Source organism: Crinia signifera, chromosome 7, assembly GCF_055691185.1.
Source record: "Crinia signifera chromosome 7, ASM5569118v1, whole genome shotgun sequence".
Classification (NCBI taxonomy): Eukaryota; Metazoa; Chordata; class Amphibia; order Anura; family Myobatrachidae; genus Crinia; species Crinia signifera.
Window position 1 is genome coordinate 70,369,558 of NC_139223.1, and position 6,859 is coordinate 70,376,416.

At 41.2% G+C, this 6,859-nt stretch overlaps 1 pseudogene; it reads left to right on the forward strand.

Moving 5' to 3' along the window:
- The first annotated feature begins 5,377 nt into the window (after positions 1–5,377).
- On the forward strand, positions 5,378–5,497 carry LOC146025317 (5S ribosomal RNA; annotated as a pseudogene).
- The last annotated feature ends 1,362 nt before the right edge of the window (positions 5,498–6,859 follow it).

Sequence of the window (6,859 nt, forward strand, 5' to 3'; positions counted from 1 at the left end):
CGTGCTGACGAGTCCACATAGTGCATAGCCTATAGAGTATTATGATTTTTGATTTTTCATTTTCCTACATACGTATCCTACCATAATTAGATAAACACATCACTTAGTAGCTTATCACTTTGGTTTAAAGTAAAGTTTTGTTATCACACATTTTCCAACTAATAATTTTGTTGGTCTTATTGTTTTTCTAGCAAAGACGCACTCCAGACAGACACGGAACTCTGGCTTCCCGGGTAGCCATGGCAGCGGCCACGCGTCACAGGTGGGCTGAGCCAGGGCACCTGGAAGCTGCACCCGCAGACGCTCTCTATTTATATATCTCCTCTCTCTCTCTCTATTTATATATCTCCTCTCTCTCTATTTATATATCTCCTCTCTCTCTCTCCCTCTATTTATATATCTCCTCTCTCTCTCTCTCTCTCTCTCTCTCTCTCTCTCTCTCTCTCTATTCTCTATTTATATATCTCCTCTCTCTCTCTATTTATACATGTCCTCTCTCTCTCTCTCTCTCTCTCTCTCTATATATATATATATATATCCAGAGAGAGGGGATGTATGGCACCACCCGTGTCCTGGACTAATATGCACCCTAGTAATCGGGTTTAGATAGGTAACCTTTTTTAGAAAAAGGGTGTCAGCTGGCCTTTAAGAATAAACACCTTGGTAAGGGGTGTATAAAAAGATTGCGACAGATTGGATAAAGGCTGTAGCGACTACAAATACCTATGCAGGAGACGTGTCTTTTTATAATATACAAAAGATTTTATTAAGGTACAAAATTGTGCACAATAGCACTACTTAAAAGAACAAACAGTGAGTATATATAGAAAAAACACAATGTACTAAAAATATGCGAATTACTATAAAAATGGCCTACATAAGATATCGCTATAAAAAAGGGAGATATATATAAAAAACATTTTTTTAAAAGATGATATAGAGTATAACTTATCTATTTGGAAGAAGTCAGCAGGCAGTACCCAACCCGTTTCGTCGCAGAGACTTCATCAAGGGGTGAGGGAGATAGGTGCCTGGTGCTCTATTTATACTGTATGGGTCTATTAGTCATAATTATGAGGTCACATCCTGTGGGATGCGGCTATCGTTTCTAAATTGAAAAGAGTCGTAGAAAACTACCATAATTCTATATAGGTACTTTAGTGACAGTTCCCTGATGCAAAATCTGTAAAGCATTGTGAATAAAACATAGTGAAGATAACAGAAAACACATTTAATAAAAAACGTGGGTGCGATGGGAAAAATGGGATGCCACTCTTCACGCATGTTCCCTGAGCTTGATGAAACTACTAATTGAAGAAAAACAAAAAACTCTCTCAGAACTAGATACAGACATAAAAGCACAGGAAGTAGTTTTGGAAATCTACAAAGACACAGAGGACTACAGAGCAAATGAAAAAGTACTTAATATGAAATTAGAAAGAATAGAGGAGGACGTCATCAAAGGCAAAGAAAATAAATTCCTGAGGGACAAAATGGACTATGACCAAGGCAAGGTCAAGAATTGGAACAGATTCAACAACCCTGAACATATACCACCACATGATAACAGAAACAAATGGAAACATATTCCACACAAGAAACCATCAATAAGACATAAAAGTTACGATTCACCAAACAATGCACCTGTGAGGACCAACAACAGATTCACAGCCTTACACCGACTGAGATCCAGTGGAGAACAAGATTCCTCTTCCTCAGCCTCTTTTTTATCCCCAAGTACAGGAACAAGAAGAAAAGAGGATCTAAGGGTGATCTTGAAAGAGAATGTGAAACAAGCTTCCCCACTAAAAAGAAAACTTACAGACGAAGAAGAAAACGGGGCAGGGGGAGGAACACATCACAACAAAAAAAGACCAGCATGACAACACAACAGGATATCACAGATAAGGCAACTAACAATGGCATCTTCAACCTTTCAAAACATGTACTCACGACACCAGAGGTTTCCCTTTTGGGCAAGGGACTCTCCTTCGCACCCACAAGTGGTCTGAACAGATTTGAAACCTACATTGATCTAAATAAGTTTGTACGAAAATTAACACTAAAGAGGCATTTTCTAAAGAAAGATGATGCCATAATATCAAATTTCGACAACAAATCCAAATCCGGCCTGAAACCCACATCAAAGTACTACCCATTAGAATCAAAGGGATCCAATATCAGCATCTTCCATGATCTTGTGAAAAAAGATCTCTTTGACACAGAACAAGGATCAATAAAAAATAACAATCTGAACGAGAAGCACTCAAAAAACTACAAAAGGACAAAGACATAGTATTAAAACCGGCTGACAAAGGGGGGGGGGGGGGGGGCTGGTCATCATGGACCGGGAGGCCTACGTCAAAGAAGCACAGAGGCTCCTGAATGATGAGAAATCATATAGCGTACTCTCTAATGATCCGAAAGACGCGTACATTGAGGAATTACATATTCTACTATTAAAAGGTCTCAGAACTGACATCTTAACAAAAGATGAGTACCAGTATTTATTAAGATCAGACCCCATCACCCCAATATTTTACTTTCTACCAAAAGTCCATAAGTGCCTGGAGAACCCGCACGGAAGACCTATTGTGGCGGGCATAGACTCACTAACTTCTAATTTGTCACAATATGTGGATATCTTTCTCAACAAGTATGTGAAATGCCTACCCTCATACTTAAAGGACACAACAGCAGTATTAAACATAATGGAGAATTTTGAATGGAAGGAGACATACCAATGGGTAACCATAGACGTACAGTCATTGTACACTTGCATCGAACACAGCAAAGGAGTGGAAGCCTATAGAAGTTAGTTGGAAGGAGATGCCTCCCTTACACTTGAACATAGAAATTTTATTTGTGATGTTATGTTTTTTATCCTACACCACAACTATTTTAAATTCCAGGATCAGTTTTACCTACAGCAGTGCGGAACAGCAATGGGGACTATCTTTGCGCCCAGTTTCGCAAATCTTTTTATGGGACACTGGGAAAATATGTACATCTACAACAACCAAAAATTTAAAAGTGCCATATTAATGTACAAACGTTATATAGATGACATTTTAATTGTATGGGACGGAGCAGAGTCACGGTTTTATGAATTTTTTTAAAGATCTGGATAACAACAATATGAACTTAAAAGTTACATCAAACATACAAAAAGAAACAATAGAATTCCTTGATTTAATCCTGATGAATGAAAATAACAAAGTAGTAACCAAGAACTTTGTCAAGAGCGTGGACAAAAATAGCTATATGCACCACAAGAGTAATCACCTAACAAGATGGAAAAACAATATTCCATATTCCCAATTTCACAGAATTAAACGCAACTGCAGTAGACCGGAAGATGTAGAACAACTATCTCTGTATGGACAAAGATTCGCGGAGAAGCAATATCCGACCAACCTCATTGAAAAAGCAGCAGAGAGAACAAGAATCACAAGTCGCACCACACTACTCACGTACAAGAATAAAGAAGAGGAGAAGAAAGAAAATGTATCATTCATCACCACATACAACAGGCATGAAGATACCATCAGAAAGTCCATACAGAAGCATTGGGGAATACTTCTGATGGATCCCATACTTAAAGAGATCTTACAGCCCAAACCTGATATTGTCTACAGAAAATAAAAAAACCTGAAGGACATACTTGCACCCAGCATGCTAAAGACCATTAAACCCTCTACAAAGTTACCACAGTGCAAAGGATCATACAAATGTGGTAAATGCGTCATCTGTAAGTATCTCCATCCAAATACCGATACAGGGAACAACCAGGAGTTCCAAATTAAGGACTTTATGAACTGCAACTCGACCTCTATTATCTACCTGTTAGAATGCACCTGCGGGAAGAAGTATGTAGGCAAGACTAAGCGCCCCCTGAAGATAAGAATACAAGAACATGTGAGAAGCATTAAGAATAAATTGGACAATCATGCAATCCCCAGACACTTTACTTTGGCACACGCATCGAATCCCGAAGACCTTACTTTCAAAGCTATCGAACATGTGTATTTGGGAGAAAGAGGAGGTGACTTGGCAAGAAAGCTATCTCAAAGGGAGATGTACTGGATATTCCAGCTCCAGACGTTGCACCCAAATGGTCTAAACGAGGGATACGAAATCGCACCATTCCTGTAAAGGTCCTGTAAACTACACTCCATCATGTCCTTTATGTGTTAGAATTTTCTCTCCTCTCTCAAAAAACTCCTTTCAATCCCCCCCACCCCCCCACCCCCTTCCTTTTCCCTTTTTCTTTGTCTTCTCTTCCCCTTTTTCCCCTTTTCTTGTTCTTCTTCTATTTCGGTACTCTTTACCTAGAAGGGCGCCCGCGATTGGAATCGCGGGCGTCGGGGGTAAAAAATCGCGGGCATCGCGGGTAAATCGCGGGTACATTAAAAACGGGTGCCCGCGATGACCGCGATTTTCCCATAGGGATCAATGTTAAAAACGGTGATTGACCGCGATTTTAATGTTAAGTGCCTCAATGCCCGCGATTTGGCCATAGGAATCAATGTTAAATGGGCCACAGAGCCCTAATAGTCACCGTGAACTCTGAAATGGCCCCCACAATTGTTAACGCCACCCCACGATCAACGTGAACCCGAAGCGTGGCGAGCGCAGCGAGCCCGCGAGGGGCGGCGGTACGCGTCCTCCGACCTTTTCATGCCCTACTATCCACGTCGGCGTGGAGTTGAGAATAGAATAGTGTGGCGAGCGCAGCGAGCTACCGAGGCCCGAAGCGTGGCGAGCGGACGTGGATACCTTCACAGGTAAACGCGTCCCCTCGCGGGCTTCACAGGTGTCCGCTTTTCGCCACGGACACCTGTGAAGCCCGCGAGGGGACGCGTATAACTGTGAAGGTATCCGCGTCCCCTCGCGGGGCTCGCTGCGCTTGCCACGCTTCGGGCCTCGGTGGCTCGCTGCGCTCGCCACACTATTCTCAACTCCACGCCGACGTGGATAGTAGGGCATGAAAAGGTCGGAGGACGCGTACCGCCGCCCCTCGCGGGCTCGCTGCGCTCGCCACGCTTCGGGTTCACGTTGATCGTGGGGTGGCGTTAACAATTGTGGGGGCCATTTCAGAGTTCACGGTGACTATTAGGGCTCTGTGGCCCATTTAACATTGTTTCCTATGTAAAAATCGCGGGCATTGAGGCATTGAACACTAAAATCGGGTCCAATCTCATTTTTAACATTGGTCCCTATGGGAAATCGCGGGCATCGCGTCGCACCCGATTTTTAGTGCATTCGATGGTCGCGATGGTCGCGATGGGCGCCCTTCTAAGTAAAGAGTACCTCTATTTCTTTTTCTGAGCAGTAAGGCACTCAGGTCCGAGAGGTTCTGGGCACATGAAAAAGACATTACAGTCATACCACGCTGGCAATGCCCAACCCCGTCCGATCTTGGCAGCCAAGCAGTGTCTGGGCCTGTCCAGTACCAGGGCGGGCGACTACCTGAGAAGAACAGGTTCTGTAATGTACAGACAGTACAAAGAAAGAAAGAAAAACCTCATGATAAGGACAACTATTGACACCGATGCTCATCCTTTCTCTCTCTTGTCTTCTTCTCTCTCTTACTATTATTGTATTTTCTCATTTATTTCTCCTCCCTATATTACTCTCACCTATATAATCACCACAGACCCACGTGTAAATCCATATAGATAATCACTGTCTCACAAAATAAAAATATTTTTTTTTTCACGGATAACAGAGATCCTTATTCAATTTATTTATTTTCACATTTCTAATATATTATCACTGCTGCTATATGTATGCGCCACTGCTATGCAAATACCGATGCACTCATTATTCACAACGATGCACATGCTGCTATAATATTGCTGCTATATAATATTGATGGTTGCGTCACTGCTGCTATGCACCATCGTCTCTCACACTATCGATTTAAAGTGTCAAAAAAATGCTGCTACCTATTTTTTTACCTTTATATAATTATATATTTATTAATTGATTTCAAGTGTTAAGTTCTAAATATGTTGCGCTAAATGTTGCAACCAATGAAAAGCAGCCCACAGCAAGAAGGAAGCGAGGCATGCCTATACTTCCGCCGACGAGTGGCGGAAGTAACGATCTCTGACCACATATATGAACACAGGAAGCGGGGCGGAAGTGACGTCCGCCCGCCCGCAGGAAGTGGGGCATCGCACCCACGTTTTTTATTAAATGTGTTTTCTGTTATCTTCACTATGTTTTATTCACAATGCTTTACAGATTTTGCATCAGGGAACTGTCACTAAAGTACCTATATAGAATTATGGTAGTGATCTACGACTCTTTTCAATTTAGAAACGGTAGCCGCATCCCACAGGATGTGACCTCATAATTATGACTAATAGACCCATACAGTATAAATAGAGCACCAGGCACCTATCTCCCTCACCCCTTGATGAAGTCTCTGCGACGAAACGTGTTGGGTACTGCCTGCTGACTCCTCCCAAATAGATAAGTTATACTCTATATCATCTTTTTAAAAAACTTTTTTTATATATATCTCCCTTTTTTATAGCGATATCTTATGTAGGCCATTTTTATAGTAATTCGCATATTTTTTGTAGATTGTGTGTTTTCTATATAGACTCACTGTTTGTTCTTTTAAGTAGTGCTATTGTGCACAATTTTGTACCTTAATAAAATCTTTTGTATATTATAAAAAGACACGTCTCCTGCATAGGTATTTGTAGTCGCTACAGCCTTTATCCAATCTGTCACAATATATATATATATATTTATATATTCTCGACTCTCTCTCTATTTATATATTCTCTTTATATATATATTCTCTCTCTCTATTTATATATCCTCTCTCTCTTTATACATT